Source organism: Portunus trituberculatus, chromosome 20 (genome assembly GCF_017591435.1).
Source record: "Portunus trituberculatus isolate SZX2019 chromosome 20, ASM1759143v1, whole genome shotgun sequence".
Taxonomy (NCBI): Eukaryota; Metazoa; Arthropoda; class Malacostraca; order Decapoda; family Portunidae; genus Portunus; species Portunus trituberculatus.
In genome coordinates this window covers 13,641,352-13,661,351 of record NC_059274.1, presented here as the reverse complement: position 1 = coordinate 13,661,351, position 20,000 = coordinate 13,641,352, and the positions used below count along the sequence as shown (strand labels likewise).

The following is a 20,000-nucleotide window of genomic DNA, read 5'->3' as shown; positions in this document are numbered from 1 at the left end:
GGTTGGGTTTGCTTGCCCGTAACCTGATTGCCTGATTCTCACCTGGCGTGCTCAATTGTCTCTTTGTCTTCACGTTTTCCGAGTCTGGTGTGAAAATTGAACGTCGTAATCGTGTCTTCTTTCTTTCATCGCGGTTTGTTTTCCCAGCGTTGTTATTTTCTTAGTTTTTTTTTTTTTTTTCTTTTTCTTCTTTTTTTTTTTTATGGTGTGTCAAGATTTTTCCTTTTGTTTCATTCAGATGTTTTGTTTTGTTTGATTTTGTTTGGTTTTCGTTGTGATTTTCCTCTTTTTTTCTTTCTTTATCTCTCTCTCTCTCTCTCTCTCTCTCTCTCTCTCTCTCTCTCTCTCTCTCTCTCTCTCTCTCTCTCTCTCTCTCCTGGCTTTGATAAGAAGGAATGTTCAGAATTGACTGTTTTCTTTTCCGTTTTTCTTATTTTTATTCTTGTCATTCTTCTTATTCTTATTCTTCTTTTTCTTCTTTTTCTTCTTGTTTTTCTTCTTCTTCTTATTATTATTATTATTATTATTATTATTATTATTATTATTATTATTATTATTATATTTATTTTTATTATTATTATCGTTGTCATTATTATTATTATTATTATTATTATTATTATTATTATTATTATTATCATTATTATTTTTATTAGTATTATTATTGTTGATGTTATTATTATTATCATCATTATCATCAATGGAGTGAGAAAAGCATTTTAAGGAAAGTTTTCAGGACATTACGGTGTGTGTGTGTGTGTGTGTGTGACATGATGTGTGTGTGTGTGTGTGTGTGTGTGTGAGAGAGAGAGAGAGAGAGAGAGAGATTCTAACCAACGATAAATCACCGCCCGATTTCGTTTCAGGCAGAGTTATTCCGACCACACTGGGCTTCCTTCCCCCCACTCTCCATGTTCCCTCTCCTTCCCCCAGCCCCCCCTGCCCTCTGCCCCCTTTTGTGCCCTGATGAGGGTTGCCAGCTCATCCCCTGCCCGACACGCCCTCACCCTCGCCCTCATCCCTCACCGCTACTCCGCTAACTCACTCGCTTACTGATTATCTGAACTCACCTACCCGCCAACTTGCAATCTCCTTCACTACTCTAACTTATGCACGACTTCTGGCCTCTTGAACTCGCTAACTTGTTGATGCATTTGCTGGTTTGTTGACTTATTGGAAAGGTTTGTAATTCTTCCCTTCTCAGTAATCTGTTCTTGATTTCTGGAGGTTTTTTTTGTTCTTGTACGCGTTACTTTACTAGCTCGTTGTTCTCCTGACAGTCTGATCTAGTTTCTGGTTCACTCATATTTTTTTTTCTTTTTCCTTAGGCTTGCTCATCTTCCTGCCTTTCAAATCTCTCATCTCCGGCAGTCTCGCTCTCTCATCCTCTTCCCATCTCTTATCAGCATCCTCATCCTTCACTTCCTTCCTCACATCTCACCCTAAGGCCTTTGTGTGTGTGTGTGTGTGTGTGTGTGTGTGTGTGTGTGTGTGTGTGTGTGTGTGTGTGTGTGTGTGTGAGTCAAGGTACACACAATACTGGAGAAACTGCCGGTGGAAATTTTGTGTGCGTGTTTCAGAGAGAGAGAGAGAGAGAGAGAGAGAGAGTGGGTGGGTGGTTGTGGTCCCTTCGGCGGCCACAACAATAGGGCAGTTTGAGGCTGGCGGGACCATTACACATGTCGCCTCCCATTCAGGTTCCCGCCCCGCCAGCCGCCCGTGTCGCCTCGTTAGCCTGGCCTCACCCTGCCTGTGGGGGATGAGGGACAGGGGAGGAGAGGGACAGGGAACCAGGAGGGGAGTAGAGGGTTAGGGGTTAGGGAAGGGGTGCTGGGACTCGACGGAAAAGGTATTTGGGGAGGAGAGGAAGGGGGCAGGACAAACAGGGAAATGAGCAGGGGCGAGGATGTAGCGGTCTGGGGAGGCGTCAGAGAGTTGCGGTGTAGTGCTGGGGAGATAAATAGGCGGGAGAGTATAGGTTATCAGAGGGATTATGGCAAAGGGCTTCTGAATATATCGGCAACTGGAGCGCTAGTGATAGGTTTGACAGGAGGAAGGTGGTAATATTTTGACATTCTCGTAGCATACCGGACTTATTTCTCATTTGTCAAAGGAAATGTTGTGATGGGAAATAATGAGACATGTTACGGTAAACTAGAAAATCAAAAGTACTTCGTTTCTATGAGTAGGTTCTGTATTTATTGATTAACACTGATTACGAATTCTAAAACTAAATTTTTCGTTTTAAAGGCGCCATTTATACTTTGATAGACTAGAAGAACCGGACGTAAAAAGGGCGAAAAAAATACAGATTAGGAAATAGCGAAACCTTGAAAGATGTTAGGGTGGATTGAGAGTTACATGCACCTTAATGGACGTTGTTTTTATTATTACATGTTGTTGCTGCTGTTGTTATTGTTGTCTTCTTGTTATCCTTTGCCAGTATTCCCTTTGCGCAATAAAAGATAACTCAATTGTCAAACGCGTAATTCATCTCGACAACCTTTGACTATTAGCATAAAAGGCATTACGATAAATCTAAAGATACATATACCCCATTTAAAAGTAAAAGAGTCTATCATACCCCATAACTCAACCATCGAACACGTAACACACTCCAGACAAGCTTTGAGTAGGAAGTATAAGATTACAATACATTTCAATACATTTGGAGCTGTATGTACCTCGCTCAGTGCACCATAATTCAACCTTCGTACATGCAACTCACTCCAGACAAGCCTCGAGTACCAGCAAGCTTCACTCAGACGTAACGAAACCGCTGAGTGAATCACAAACCCTACTGGACAGTGCGAGAGTAATACCAACACATTGCAGCTCCCAGGCAGACAGAATGGAGGTATTTACTAACGCACGGCACACGAAGGGAGAGGCGACAAGCACTGGGAGAGACGCATCGTGCTGTGGGGACGTTGTAACAAATTAATCACCACTACAAACTGCTGGTGCTAGTGACGTGTTGGGGGCAAAGTGACAGTTCTACAGCAAATGAATCTGGTAACCATCTTGGCCTGCGTCACACAAAGGGAAGGTAAATACTCTTCCTCTTAGTTGTTGCTATTGTTGTTGTTGTTGTGATGGAGATAACACGAAGGTATTTTTGTAAGCATTTTTATCATTTGTACGGATACATGCAGACACAGACAGACAAATCTTCTCCCATCTTCACTTCTTTGCCAACTAGTTTCTCTCTCTCTCTCTCTCTCTCTCTCTCCACTTCCCATCTTCCCTTGAGCCAATGGAGAGAAACGGGAGAGGAGGAAGGGAAGAAGGCGGCTGGCGGGGGGGGTGGCCGGGCATGGTATGTGTAAGGGGAGCTGAGGGGGTCAGAAGACAGAGGTGGAGATGGAGGAAGAGGAGAAGGAGGAGGAGATGCGGGGGACTGAAAGTGATTAAGAGTGAATAGGTAATGAGAGAGAGAGAGAGAGAGAGAGAGAGAGAGAGAGAGAGAGAGAGAGAGAGAGCAAACCAATATATATCTAAGACATTTGAGCAGTGGCTGTGTTCAGTTAATTTACTTGAAGACCATCTGGGTACATTTTCCTCTTCCTCCTCCTCCTCCTCCTCCTCCTCACATGCCCTCACAAAAAAGCCAAAACATAAGAACATTTTTCCTCTTTTTACCTCCCTTCACTTTCTCAAAATAGCCTTGCCAATGAAATGACTCCTCTAAACCGCACGTCTCACCCATCCGTCACCCGCCTCGCCTCGCCTCGTCCCTCAATCACCCACGGTAACCTTAACATATTTCAACACCCGTGAGATATACTTCGAAAACCTCACAGGCAACATGATAAGGAAGGACAAGGTTTCAATAAGGTTTTGAGGAGGTTTTGAAGAGCTTTCGAGGCTTCATGGTAGAAACTAGAGTGGAGAGTCAGCGCAGAGGTGAGTGTTTATAATTGAGGGGTTGGTGACAGGCCCTCGTCTGCCGCGGTGACGGGCTGAGGACGTGAGAGGATTGGTGGCATGGGTGGTGCGGGGAGACACGCTGGAGGGTGTTTAGGGTGACTTGAGGCTGCGGTGAGAGGCTGAGGTAAGAATAGGAAGAGAGAGCGAGGTGGTGCGGTGGACAAAGGACTAGTTATACAGGTTAGGATGTGTAAGATGGCATAGATCGACGGTAGGATAGCCAGGATTGTGTATATCCAGACAAATGTGTAGTGTGTGGTAGGGAAACGCAATTATTCCTCTGCATCTGCTAGTGTTTCCCTACCACACACGCTACATATGGCCAGGATTATCGCAATTGTATAGTTTCGTGATGTAAAATACTTGAGTTAAGTAGTAGTAGTAGTAGTAGTAGTAGTAGTGTGTGTCTAGTTGATGAGTTAAGTAGTACTAGTAGTAGTAGTAGTAGTAGTAGTAGTAGTGTGTGTAGTTGATGAGTTAAGTAGTAGTAGTAGTAGTAGTAGTGTGTGTGTGTGTGTGTGTGTGTGTGTGTGTGTGTGTGTGTTAAGGAATGTATGGTTATCTAGCGGTGGGTTGTGTACTAATTGTTTCATCGAAGTGTTTTGAATTGTCATTTAATTCAAGAGTTCTTTTATATGATTGACTTTCTGATAGAAGTAGCCGTTTATGGCAGTGGTCTTTTATCGAAGTATTCATTTATCGAAGTGGCCTTTTGTTGAAGCTCTCATATCTCGAAAAAAAATACATACTTCATAATTTTCCAACCTTCAACTGGTCCAATATAACACAAAAAAAGGACATTTCCAGACCCAACCCATTAACCACCACGTATTCAATCACCCAGGAGCCGAATAACGCATCCCTGACGAAGAAGAAGGATAGATAGACAGACAGACGAACAGACAGACAGACGGGAAGAACAGACAGCTGAGTGGGCCGTCAGCTGTCCTCGCTACGAAGCACGGAGCGATGGAGCAACAGCTGGCGCCTCTACATAGAATCCCAGAGAAAGAACCAAAGAACCACCGCTGCTGTATTCAATTTATCGGTATGTAATGAAGTTTTTTAGCCATGCACACTATTTTCCCGTTTTCTCTTTACTCATTTCGTGTGTGTTTCATTGCATTCGTTAAATTGTACCTTTAGTGGTGGTGAGAACCCGCGTGAACGTTTTCTGTGGTCTAATGTAAGGGAAAGAAAACGCGGTTCTGTTTTTATTGTTTTTAAGGAGTTAGATTCCGATGACTTGGGGTTCTGGTGGAGGACGCACACACAGAGGGAGAGGGAGAGGGAGAGGAGAGGGTAAGAAGTAAGAATAGTAGGCGTGCAAAAAATCTAAGAGGCTAAACAATGACAAGGAGGAAATGTAACGTTGAACTGAAAGAAAATGAGAAAATGAGGAACTAAAAGAAAAACAGAGAGAGAGAGAGAGAGAGAGAGAGAGAGAGAGAGAGAGAGAGAGAGAGAGAGTGTACTTGTGTTTAGCCAAGTCATGCTGCCTTCAATACTCTCATCCTTCTATAATATTTGATGCCCCGAATAGGCAGCGTCCCTTTCCTCTCCCTTTCCCTCTACCATTACCTGCCCTAACACTCCTCCATCCACAAGATCCTGAATCCCTTTACTTCCTCTAGGATTTTCGACCTTCTGTCCCTTGTGGGGTTAGCTTCATCTTCGTTCAAAGCTTTCATAAGTGAGCGAGTCTTTCCACACACACACACACACACACACACACACACACACACATTGAGGGGCTTAGTTTGAAGAGTGTGTGTGTGTGTGTGTGTGTGTGTGTGTGTGTGTGTGTGTGTGTGTGTGTGTGTGTGTGTGTGTGTGTGTGTGTGTGTGTGATTCGGCAAAATCAACATATTCCTTTTACACCGAGTACGAGTGGGATTCCTTAACGAGAGAGAGAGAGAGAGAGAGAGAGAGAGAGAGAGAGAGAGAGAGAGAGAGAGAGAGAGAGAGAGAGAGAAATACACATACCTTGAATATCTACTAGAACATTTTGTAAAAGTGAACACGGGAAAGAAGGAAAACTTGAAGATTATAAAACCACTTCTCAGTGTGCACGAAGTCCGAGAAACCCATTCCTTCTTGTGACTTTAGAATTAGACCCCACTTGAACCTCACAGACCTTCCTGGACCCCTTCAAAACCTCCAACGAGGACCTATGAAAATTTTCCTTATGCTGTTATTACACTGATGGCTCCTTGATGCTTCCGTTACTTCGTAGATCCCATGATTTTTATTTAATTTTAATATATGTATTTTAATGTTTTATGTATATTATTGTAGCTTTTTGTTTTTAATTACCATTAATTTTATCGTTTTCACTTGTTTTAGCTATTTTATGCATTTTATTTAAGTTTATTATGTATTTTTAATGTTTTATTGAATTTTATTGTAGTTTTAGGTTTTTTTGTTACTTCTGATTTTATCTTTTTTAATTTTTTAGTTTTTATAAACTACATTGTAGTAAGAAAAATATCGTAGCGGCGCCATATGACCGTTGATGTTGCGGCGCCTAAAATTAAAATCCATCCATCGTAGATCCCACCTCTCATTACGCACAGTTTTCAGCTCTGAACCTCACAGACCCTTCATAGACTACTTCAAAAACCCACCCATAACTAACCTATATAAAATTTTCCTTATGTTCTTAGTACACCTGATGACTTCTTGCTGATTCCCTTTCTTCCTAGACTCAAATACAGCCCCCACCTCTCATTACATACACCGTTTTTAACCCTGAACCTCACAAACACTCCATAGACTCCTTCAAAACCCCATCTAGAACTAACCTATACAAAATTTTTCTATGTTCTTAGCACACCTGATTGTTTCTTGCTGTTTCTCTTGATTCCTAGACCCAGATACAGTTCCACCTCTCATTACATACAGTTTTGACCCCTTAGTCTCACAGACCCTACATAGGCAGCCAGACCTAACCTATGTTTTTTTTTTTCTTATCTTCTTATTACACATGATGAATTCTTACTGTTTCTCTTACTTCCTAGATCCAGATACAGGCCCATTTCTCATTACATAAATTGTTTTTAGCCCTGAACATTACACAGACCCTTCCTTTTCTTAGCACACCTGATGACTTCTTGCTGTTTCTCTTAATTTCCAGACCCAGATACAGTTCCACTTATCTTTACATGCACTATTTTCAACCCCACTTCAAGACTTAGCTCTTTATTTGACTTTTTTCACCCCAGTTTAGGTCAGTTTCTTGCAGCATACACGGATAGACTTCCTTAACCTAACCTAACCTTACAGTAGATTATATTGACCAAGGTATAAACTTATTGAACATAAACTAACATTACATCATATGAATATCCGTTATAATCATCCTTAACATTTAGATACATCTTTTATTATAAGTGGAAATTATTTTTAGTCCACTTATTTATATCTCCAAACTTCCCTGCCAATAGACTCCTTTTGACAGCAGTTTTGGACACTTGTATATCCTCATTCTAATTCCAGACCCTTAAGACCCACATAAAGTCCACACATAACGCTTCCTCCAGCCCACACTAGCCCCAGGAGACCCACATACAAACCACCCACACATTCATATCCAAACATAGACGCTCTCTATACACAAGACCACGTCCGGGATCATCATTACCTATACCATTCAAGTCATCAATGATTTCCTTACGAGATCTTACCGTCCCTCACTGATCCTGCTCCGACCTTACCCGGGTCCTAATGTGTTGGGTTTGGTGCTCTTTTAATGGCCGTATCTCCTCTCTATTTTGTCATATAGATCAAGATTAAAGCTGTAAAACGAGTGGGGGATTATGCAGGAATCCGGGGAATCTGGTTCTTATGGTCCGTGGCTCACTGATAACATTTAGAAAACCCTTCGCTGCCATAGTGTTTGCATTCCTGCCTCTTGTGACAATGTGAACTACTCTCTGATTGGCTCCAGCGCTTCTCCGGTAGTGCAAGGTGACTGGTGGTTGGTGCTACAGGTAAAAGAGTGTATAGAAAGGGGCGTGATTGCAGGAGAAGCTTACAATCCGCTACCTGGTTTATTACTGGTGCTTAACACTGAAATCGTTCACCTTTGTTTCCTCCCGGACAAGTGATCCCTTTGTGAGCCGGATGAAGCAGGTGTGAGTGCGTCAGAGGCGGGGTACGAGCGGGAGGAGAGCCATTATAGCGCTTAGTATCTACCCATTATCTCCACCATTAGCGAGACGTACGGCTAAGGGGGGTCAGGAGAAGCATGTGACCGAATAGGAATGAACGCACACAGCCATTGTCCAACGCCACGCAAAGCTATGTTATGACTTCAAATTGATTTACTAACATCTGATTGTGTGGCTGGAATGTATATGGTGCTTACATCCTGCTGCCTCCTCCTGCCCTGCCTCCTGCCTACCTCTCCCCGCCTCCTTCTCCTACTCTTCCTCCTCCTCCTCTTGTGTCGCGGCGGCGGTGGTGATGGTGGTGAGGGTATGGTAGTGTGTGTGTGGGGGGAGCAGGTGGGATGAGGGTGATACTGTGGTTATTGTGGTATTGCTAAACATTGGTGTTGGTGTTGGAGGTGGTGCAGGTGAAGTAAATAATGGTGGTGGTGTTGATGTTGATGGTAGTGGTGGTGCTGGTGGCGGTGGTAAGAGTAAATACAATATAATGATAGCAACTCCACAAAGCGATGCAGATAAGCGGAAATAAACGACGAAATTAAATAGGAACATATAGAGAGGATAGGAATAATGGTTTTTAATTGACATGTGTAGCACAGTGTAGCAAACCAACCACACAAGGAGACAATAACAGAACAGTAATAAACCGCAAAAATTCAAAACTTAGACATATGGGGACGAAAAATATATAGACATTAATACACATATGGGGATAAAAAGATATATAGACATCAATACACATAGCAAGAGAAAATTAAGTTGTACTAGCAAGTAAAGTGAGAATACAACAAACCAGCTCCAATGATAACGTAATGAATAAAACACAACAAATTAAATCAGATGGAGGAATAGAAAATAAATAGATAAACAAACCTATATAGACTTCGATAATGGTTTGAATAGTAAATACAAGATAAACTTAACAAAACTGAACACAATATTACTACAATGATTAGCCACAAATTACCTGAAATAAATAGACGGATGGAGACACAACAAATGAATATATAAACAAATATTTACACAGATAATAGTTTTAATAGTAAATGCAACACAGCATAGAACTTGAGCACAGTATTAGCACAATGATAGCCACAAATTACCAGACATAAGTAGACGGGTAGAAACACAAAAATAGATAAAAAGACAAACATATATACAGTGGTAATGGTTTTGATAGTAAATACAACACAAAACAACAAACTTAACAAAATTGAACACAGTATTAGCACAATGATAAGCCACAAATTACCAGATATAAATAGATGCATGGAGACGTAAAAAATCAATCAAAAGACAAAAATATACAGAGATAATTGTTTTGATAGTAAATACAACACAACATAAACTTGACAAAACCGTACACAATCTAAGCACACACACACACCACAAATTAGCAGAAACAGATAGACGGACAAACACAAAAAAAGATAAAAAAACAAACGTATATGCAGAGATAATAGTTTTAATGGTAAATACAACATAACAGAACTTGACAAAACTGTACACAATATCAGTACATTGATCAGCCACAAATTACCAAAAACACATAGATGGGTGGAGACACGAAAGAAAAAATAAACAAACATATAACTAGAGATAATAGTGTTCATGGTAAATACAACAAAACTGAACACAATATTACCACAATGATTAGCCACAAATTATTAGAAACAAATAGACGGACAAACACAAAAATAGATCAGAAGACAAACGTATATACAGAGGTAATAGTTTTAATAGTAAATACAACATAACAAACTTTACAAGACTCTACACAATATTAACACTGGTCAGCCACAAATTACCACCAGAAATAGATAGACTGACGGAAACACACACACAAAAAAAAAGTATATATATAAAAACATACAACAAACCAAATTTAACCGTACACAATCTTAGCACACTGATCACCCACAAATTACCGGACATAAACGGACAGGTGGAAGCGTACGAAGCGATAGGTTACCTCGGCTCATGTCTTCATAACGCGTTTCATACGTGTGAACTTCCTGACCACAGATCCTTCCCGTTTCTTCTCGTGGCCCCAGCATCCTTTAGTCCTCGCCAGACCACACACGTTGACGAGGGGCGGGCCTAACCAGAAGCCCAGCCAATCGCAATCCACCATCGACCCGCGCTAGCCAATACGAGCCGTGTTTACGTTACGCGAGCCAATGGGAGCGAAGCGTCGACATAACTTGTGGGAACGATGATAATTTAGATATAATAACAGTGATCCCCAGTTGTAATCTTTATTTCTACCCGGGAGTTTTGCTTTCAGAAATGACTCTGTCCCCTCCGAGGCACAGAAGTGGGGATAATGAAGGAGTCAGGGCGCGGGGAGGCCGAGGAAGGAGGGCAAGGGGGTAGGGTGGGGATGCTTGGGGGTCAGAGGCGTGGACGACCCTCTCATAGACACATCAGGTGACGGATTTTCCAGATGCTCGCCGCCTGACAAGATAAGTGAAGGCTCGCTGGCCAGCATTTGCATCACAATTATACTCGCGAAGGATTAGATGCCGTGATTAAGATAACTCGCTGGTTTTTGTGAGAGAGAGAGAGAGAGAGAGAGAGAGAGAGAGAGAGAATGCGTTGATAGATTGTAAACATATTTGGACTAGGATCTTCCAAGTACAGTTCAAGTCTCTCTCTCTCTCTCTCTCTCTCTCTCTCTCTCTCTCTCTCTCTCTCTCTCTCTCTCTCTTTCTGATCGAGCCCTCTAAAGGCCACTCCTATAAAGCCGTTTACAGATAAGATCGAACTCTCCATAATTCATAGGAAGAGAAATACAAGACTCCGTGAACCGATTCTTGGGATTAGAATGCATGTCTTGGTGAGAGTGGCGGCGGGGGCGGTGGTGGTGGTGGTGGTAGTAATGCCCCTTGTGTATAGTGTGTATGGGGTGTCAATAGGGCTCGTCTTTGTAGGGTTAAATTTTAATGTTGATCATACTACAAAGGATTATAAAAGACAAGCTGCAAAAGACTCCTATTCATGTGTAGTACTATTTCATTACACATTTATGTACAAGTTAATAAAATCTACATTTAAACACATTGATTTACCACATTTTATTTGACCACATCACTTAAAACTATCTTATCCACACACACACACACAGCGGAGCCACACCACCCCTCAGCTTCTCTCCACCTCCAGCCACACTGCACTTAACCCGCCACACCACACCAGGATCCTCAGCCGCTCTTGTTAACTACCTCACCTCGAAAACAAAGAAGAGAGTCACATATATTCCGCCTCCTCTCCCTCTTACTCCTCCTCCTGCTCCTTTTCCTCGTTCCCCCCTTCTCGTTCTCTCTCTCTCCCTCCTCCTCTGGCAGCGTTCGGCTTTTTCTCCCTCTCCTTATCTACCTGTTGTGTAAATCCGTGGCCAGGTAAGGGGCAGTAATTAGCAGAGGCCCCTCGTACTCAGCTGCGCGACGGAGGGTAAAGTTCCACCCTCGTTTTCTTTCCCCGCTGCCGGTCACTGATCTGAAGGCAGGTTGGAGGTTTCGGGCTCTTGTGTTGACTCGGCGTAGCGATGTTGTGGCGATGCAGCGGCGTAGTTTCGGTATCCCTTCTTTCTTTTTTTTTTTTTCTTTTGTAGTGCGAATTCGAGGAAGGAAAACAACGTGTGGTGGTGATGGAAAGATAAAAAGTTGTGTGGTTTTCTTGCTCTCCGGGCCTTTTTTTTTTTTTTTTTTCCTCCCTTGAAGTTTCGGTGCTTCATCTCGATTATTTTCAGCTGGTTGTATTCACAGTGTATGGAGGTTTTCGAGTGTGTTACAGTGTCTGGTGATAGTTTGATTAGTACTCTGTACCGTCAGTGGGAAGAAACACCCTTTGGAATTCGACCAGTTATCTTTTTGGGGTCTAAAATATTCTTTGCATGAGCTCAGTGCTTAAGAATACTAGCTTTAGTCTTTTACTGTCACATATCAAGTTTCTCTCTCTCTCTCTCTCTCTCTCTCTCTCTCTCTCTCTCTCTCTCTCTCTCTCTCTCTCTCTCTCTCTCTCTCTCTCTCTCGTACCAAACTGCATAAGCTTTTGTGGATTTGTTGGAATATAGCTGGTTATTTTTACCACCTCTGCTTGCATCTGTGTGGTTTTATTCTTAACTATCTCACGCCAAAGTGTTTATTTCCATCACATAAAGATGCCTAACATTTTGCAGATGTGTGATTGTGAAGACAGGTTTCTTTCCCTAACTCTGCTCACATGAAGGTGTTTGTACAGCAGTTAAATGTAAGATACAATAATTTTCCTCCCCAATTCTTAAAACATTCAACATATTTTAAACATTACTTTTAAAAATATTCAAAACTTTTCAACCATTTCTTCTAAGTAGATGATTCAGCAGTTTTCGAATGGTGTTTTTAAAAGTAACATTTGATAGTTTTCATTCTCTATTTCTAAAGTAAGATCAAGAAAAACACTTCATTTGTTCTTTCTGAAGGAAGGCAATGATTTTAACCTTTACTCTACAATATTTAGAACAGAAATCATCACTTGCAGTTCCCATAACCTACACCCGCTCCACTTTCGTAAATTCTCCCAACACGAAACACAGAAGGAGCGTGAAATTAAAGCCAACTAATGGACATGGAAGAAGAGAAACACAACCACAAGCAACATGTCTTAGTATGCAGCACCACTTACTGAAGAGAGCTTACAGGGGCCACAAGCACGGGGCAGGTTATCATGTGTGTGTGTGTGTGTGTGTGTGTGTGTGTGTGTGTGTGTGTGTGTGTGTGTGTGTGTGTGTGTGTGTGAAGAACGGAACATTCTCTCTTCGTGACTTAAGAACAAATAGACGAGACGTGGCTGGACTATGAGTGTATGAGTCTCTGCCAGCCGAGAGAGAGAGAGAGAGAGAGAGAGAGAGAGAGAGAGAGAGAGAGAGAGAGAGAGAGAGAGAGAGAGAGAGAGAGAATGAATGAATGAATAACGAAGAGGCAAGACAATATATGCAAAGGTGAAGGAAAACTCGGGTTGAGACGAAAGGATATGAAGATAAGAAGATAAGGAATGGCATAAGAACAAGGAAAGAAAGCAGAAGAGATGAGAAGGAGATTAAGAAAAGTTGTGGCAGGAATTGTAAAGGAGAATACCGAGTAGAATAAGAAGAGAAACATGGAGACAAAGAGCGAAAAGACCTCAAAAATAGAAAGAGAACAACGGGAAGTAAAATTCGGGAAACACTTAGAAAAATATTGAGATAAAAGTATTAGGTTAGAAAAATATTAGAATATGAAATTAGATGAGAAATAAATGGAGGAAAAAGAAAGAGAAAGACAATATTTGAATACCTAAACGATACATAAGAAAAATAGCAATACAGAAAGTGAATAATAAAGAATAAAGTGAAGGAAGGCTAAGAAAGGAACGAAAAGTGACAGAAAGGAATAGGGAGTTTATAAAATGACTGAATGGCAAACAGGATTCGTGGGGGAAAGAAAGAGATGCATATACACGCACTGGAAACTGAAGACTTGAGAGAGGCGATGATGGAGGCTGGAACGGACTGTAGTAAGTGAAATAGAAGAGATAAAAAAGGAAATAAACTAGGAAGAGTACAAGAGGGAAGTGAAGGTGGTGATGGTAGTGGTGGTGGTGGTGGTGGTGGTGGTGGTGGTGGGGGAGAAGAGTAACCGCAATGGTGGGTGAAGAAGGGGAGGATGAGGGGGAGGGGGTGAAGTGAGGTGGGCAAAGGGGGGAGAATGATTTAAAGGAACATTATCTTCTGTATCTTTAAGTGAGCAAGAATCTTACTGTCTCTCCTCCTCTTCCTCCTCCTCCTCCTCCTCCTCCTCCTCCTCCTCCTCCTTTCTCGCCTTTTGGTGTTTGTGTGTGTGTGGGGGAGGGGGTTTATTGATGTTGTTGTTGTTGTTGTTGTTGTTGTTGTAATAGATTTCTGTACGCAGGAACATTTAAGCGTAATAAAATCAAACAGTATGGCCAAAATACTTCATGAATATCCCAACGGTAAGAGCAACAACAACAACAACAACAACAACAACAACAACAACAACAACATCAACATCAACGAACATCAAACGACTCACTCATGCAGGAAACTTGTAAAAAAAAAAAAAAAAAAAAAAGTCAACCAACCAGGAATTATTTGTATTTGCACCACCAAGGCTCATAATTGTAGCACAGGCGAACCGAGAACCAGAACCAGAACCAGGCCAGGATCAGAGTAGAACCGGAATGGAATCGAACCAGACGTGTTTATAAGTACACATGTAGTTTCCTATTGTAACTTTATTCCTCTTAAAGCCCGCAAGTTAAGCAACGCGGCATTATGAACCAGGAAAAGCATCACGGCTAAATACTTACTTGCAGATGTTGGCGACCACTCTATCTCTTGTCATTTGCAATATACATACATCTCCTCTTCCACTTCCTATTGTTCTTCGTATTCTACCTCCTGCCCTGGGACTCTTCCTGTTAACCTCATCAGTACCGAGACGCATTTTTACCTTGAGTTTTGGGGTATTAGACGATTTTATTTACATTAGGAAGGGTCTATGGAGAACAGGAAATTAATGGCCACAGTTTTCTCTATTTTAATCCCTACGTAAGTTTCTGATGCTATGTAAAATCGGTAAATAGTAACTAGAATGAATATGGAAGCGCGTCCTGGTACTGAAGGGGTTAAGCTTAAGTCATCTATCTATTCTCTTCTCAAGTGTTCTACAAATCTCATCTGACTTCTTCGCGTCTTCATTATTAGTTCTCTTTCACTACCCATTCTTCTCTGCGTCTTCTTCATTTGATATTCTTTTTGTCCAAGATATTTTTTCAAGAGCCGTCGCTAAATTATATCGGACATTCTAATGCTTCCCTGTGTCAGATCATGAAGTGCTTGTTTGCCAGTCAGTTGGTATACCGTTGCCAAGGGTTCGACTTCCCCTCACTCATAACAAACACTTATGAAATACCTTATGCCAGTTCAGTTCAATACAGACACTTGTTCATACAGCCTTGCAAAGATGGACAGTTAGTTGATGATCTTTCCTTGATCCTACTTTTTTTTATTTATGTATTTGGTAGCTTTTTTTATACTTTTTATGAGCTGAGTTAAATATTTTGGAAGAAGTGCTCTTTTTTTCTTTTTTCTTTTTTCTTGAAGGGCGGAGGGCGATAAGAAAAGTTTTTCATTATTATTATTTTTACTATTTTTATTAGTTATTATTATCATTATTATTATTATTATATTATTATTATTATTGTTATTATTATCATTATTATTATTATTATATTATTATTATTATTGTTATTATTATCATTATTATTTATCATCATCATTATTATTGCTTACATTTTTACTAGTCTTGTGAAAACCAAATCCACCTTCCCATACAAATAAACTAAAAATTGTTAGAAGAATAAAGTGATGATAAAGTAAAGTAACAGATTGCAAAGTAAAACAAAGTAATAGAAAGTATAAAAAAAAAAAACTTAATAAGCGAAATGAAGCAGAATAAGATGACTCGTGCAAAACAAGTACAATAAGAAGCAATATAAAAGTAAATTACTCTCAAAACAATAGAGTAATATAAATAAATAACACATTAACCAGAAAGTCAATCAATAAATCCATTAATAAGAGTTGTAAATTGAAGGCGTCTCCATATCACATAATTATAGTGAAGCCAGTAACTCGTCACCCGCCAGCCAGAGGACGGAGAGACAGAGGCGAGGCCCGCGGCACAGCGCCACATGGTGATTCCCTCGGGCCCTGCGCCTCCACCTGTCCACCTTGACTGGACGCAAACTTGTTCCTAAAAAGAGCTCTCCAAACTTCTCTCATCCACTATTTTTTTCTTATTAGTTACGAATTTTTTTTTTCACTTGTTTTAGCGATCTTTTTATATAGTTGTGTATTTTATTCTTATTTTTTTTCTATTTCACTTGTTTGTTTATTTTCAGATATTTACCTGTTTATTCTTTTGTCTGGTTCCATGTTGCTAATTTCTTTGTACGTATATTTATTTATGTACCTCTCAGTTCAACTTTTTTCCATCATTTTGTGTACATTCATTATCTCTATATTAACGAAAATTAAAAAAATATCCTGTTTTTTTTTTTGTCTGTCTTCGGTGGAAACGTATCTTTTTATATTTACTCATAATGTCTTCCTTTTTGTCTTCAAATTAATTAACAAAGAATATAGAAAATACTAACTTCCATCTTTCCTCGCTCAAAACATCGATTTTTTTTTTTACGTTGTCTTTCTTAATCACTTCACTGTGTTGTGAAAATAAGAGAAAAATTACGGTCTTCGTATTCTTATTCTTACAATGGAGCTCAGAAACATAACTTTTAAGCTTTTACGTGGCGTCTCTTAGTCATTACCTCTTTGTGTTAAGTCAGAACAGTAACAACAAAAAAGCTTTACCACCACCTCGTTTTTATCCCCGTAATGGCGCCCAAGAACATTCATTTATTTAGCTTTCACTTATATTTCCCCAGTCATTCATTATATGCTTGTGTTTAAGAAAGAGATAAAAAAAAACACACATTTATAACTGGTTAGTAAAATGCTTCCAAAATTCAGGTTGTATTAGAGAATGTATTATCTAGTTTTCCTTGCTTGGGGGAAATTACAATAATCTGTTCTTAAAGCGCTTCTAAACGTGAGGTTGTGTTTGATTGTGCATTGCCTGCTTTACATTTTCCTTCTTCCTTCTTGACTGAAATCTTGCATATGAAAATCTCTCTAGTAGCGTGTAATAGCGTGGCCACCTTTTATGATGCAAAAACAGGAGGGAGAAGAGTGTTATTTGGGGAGAATTGTTTGTATGAATAAATGCGCGTTTCAAAGATCTTGCTTGGAAAAAAGGTCTTGTTACAGAAAATGTGTAATTCGAACATTGCTTGAGAAATCTTACATAACTTGACATATTTACCGCCACTGAAGATCAAGAAAATGGTGTCTTTCTTGAAGCAATGAATAATTATGATCAAACTTCTCACTTCCCCCTTGATAAATTAGTGAAGTTCAAGTATTGCTTAAGGGAACACAAAATAACGTTATATTTCTCGCCATTCAAGGCTGATTAATCCATTCCAGACAAAAAGAAAGAACGCGTGGCATTGACTAGTCCCTGCGTGGCGCGGCTGAAAGATGACGGAAAGGGAGAAAAAGAAGAAATAAAAAAAGCATCACCCGGAGCTTATAAAGAAGATAAATAAAGTGCAATGAAACACGCAATAAACACAAGCCGGGTAACAGTTATAGCGGATAAATATCAACGAAAGTGAATGAGGAAGAAGGGAGAGGGAGGATGATAAAAAAAAGTCTTGAATCAGCTGGTGAGACTAACAATGGTGACGCCCGCAGCTCACCAGTGTAGCCTCACCAAGCTGGCTGTCTGGTCCCTCGGGGCGTCCATTGCTGATGATGAAGAGGAAGAGGAAGCCAAGTGGTCGTAAGTTATCGCCCTGAGGTACACCGCAGGTCACAAACTTAGCAGAACACGACATCACGAAGACCGGAGAGAGATCTAGAGACTCTTTATATCAAACCTTCCGACCATATTTTGAAACACTTCAGCGTCTCACCTCCACTACTTGCAAACGGCTTTACTTGGGGCTATACGGATTTCTAGGGGCGTTTTGAGCATCCTAATGACACATGAACAAGATCTTTACGTTGCTGAAAGAAGAAACTCTTGAAAACTCTGCAAATCATCTCTTTGGCCTTTGAAAATAGTCATGGTAAGAGAACCTCTGTGTAATTCTCCTTTTTTTTCATGGTTTCGTTTAAGACCTTAAGAGACTTTCAGAGGAGCGGAAGGGAGCGTCAAGTTGAAGTTTCTATTATGATAAACACCAGCTGATGGAATGGAAGGTAGTACAGCCACGTCCAGCAGGTCTGAGTTGAGGGGCGCAGGAAACATTCATTGCATCCTTCACCTCCGGATCGTCCTACCCTGCAATTTCTTAGCCGAGTCAATTCGGCGTAAAGCTTTCAAGAATACGTCAAGGTGGTTATCGTAGTTCATATCAGTCGTATAACTCTCCTCTCCGCCCCGCAAAATGGCAAATATTGGGGTTAGTTATATTGAATGCCTAGAGAGATGGAAGGTTATTACATTCGCTCTTTCATTCTCTCTTTGTTATTTTTGCAAGGTGGCGAGAGGCGTTACTAATCATCCTCTAAATCCGGCAGGTGTGAGGGAATGAATAGCTTACCTGTGTTACGTGCTGAACTTGTTTGTAGCGTCAACTTTCCAATATAAGAGAACATAAATGCTTCTCAAAGTTATTTTCATTTCTTTCTTCTTTTTCCTCTTTTATGTTTCTTGGCAGTCAAGTTTTTATCTCTTGGAAGGAGAAATCTGATATATCACTCACATTCAATCCTTTTCTTCTACCTCTTTTGAGACTCTTAACCCTTTCAATACTGGGACACATTTTTACCTTGAGATTTGTGTGCGATTAGACGATTTTATTGATATTAGGAAGGGTCTATGGAGGTTAAAAGATTAATGACCACAATCTTCACTATTTCAATCCTCCATATGAGTTTCTGAAGTTGTATAAAATCATCAGTTAGTAATCAGGAGGAATATGGGAAGGCGTCATGGTACTCAAGAGGTTAAGAATGATGTTATGGAAGTGAGAGTGAGCTGGGGAGTGTCGGAGAGCTGAGATAGAAGACAGAATGAATATAACTCAAGAAGGAACAGGGAGATGAGGAGGAAGAGGAGGCATTCAACATCAGTAACAACAACTCAAAAAGGAATAGGGAGATGAGGAGGAAAAGGAGGCATTCAATAACAACAACAATAACTAACAACAACAATAATAACGATAACAATAACAACAACGAAAACGACGAAAAACGAAACAAAATTCAAGCGTCGGATAAGAACCAAAATTTCAGATAAAGATGAAACGAAAGAGTAAATAAAGAAAAGAATGTCCGAGAGAAAGTCAAGGAACAGAAAAAGATAAGGAAGGAGGAGAGAAGGTAAAGTATGTCTTATCTACATCTATCTATATCCTTCCACAAAGTCTATTTTACAAAGATTCACGTATTTACGGTGGGAAAAAAGAAAAGAGAGTAAAAGCCATGGAAAGAAAAATAGAAAATAATGTGATTGTTGCCTGTTTCAAAAAAAGATTCTGAAAAGCTTAGAAATTGATCTCAGGATATAAAGAAAATGGTTGAATATTTTTATCTTTACGGAAAATACCCAATACAAGAAGAGTAAAGAGAGAAAGGTATTGTTATGTATTGTCTTCGAGTATTCACGTGAAAAATATAATTTGTATGCACTGTAGTGGAGTTAAGTGTATGGTTTTGTTTTTTTTGTATTCTTTTATGTATTCCTTAAGTTTTGATTGAGTAGAAGAATGAAACGAAGAACAGATAGATACATCGAGATAGATAGATATTTTATTGACCACAAACCTGATGGAATACATACTAAGATGCATAAATACATTGATAAATGGTCCGATTGTATACATAATATCGGTTAAAATATTTGTGTGTAGCGCAATCACACACACACACACACACACACACACACACACACACACACACACACACACACACACACACACACACACACACACACACACACACACGCATTTCAGTTCCAGTATTTATTTATTCTTGTATATTCACCATTTTTGTTTTTCTTTTCAAGCAAAACATGACCAAGTTCAGCGGAATAATTTTAGTTTTCACTTTATTTCATTTTTTTTATTGACTTTTTCGTGAGTTTTAAGCTTCGGGGTTGTTCTTTGTTCATGCCTTTTCTCTTCCACTCACATTTTTATCATTTTTTTTTATCCTCTCCTTATCTTCCTTCCTGCCATTCCACCCCGCCCACTTCTCCGACTCCTCTTGCCTCTCCCTGCCTCTCCTTG

At 40.1% G+C, this 20,000-nt stretch overlaps 1 protein-coding gene and 1 long non-coding RNA gene across 2 annotated transcripts in view; both read left to right on the top strand.

Annotated features, from left to right (window-relative positions):
- LOC123506647 overlaps positions 1-20,000 on the top strand; it is a 111,261-nt gene that overhangs the window by 83,931 nt on the left and 7,330 nt on the right. The gene's annotated exons all lie outside the window — the stretch shown is intronic.
- LOC123506456 lies at positions 2,839-18,077 on the top strand. The gene is made up of 3 exons (XR_006675430.1): positions 2,839-3,046; positions 4,772-4,975; positions 17,188-18,077. It is a non-coding gene; the product is annotated as an uncharacterized LOC123506456 (long non-coding RNA).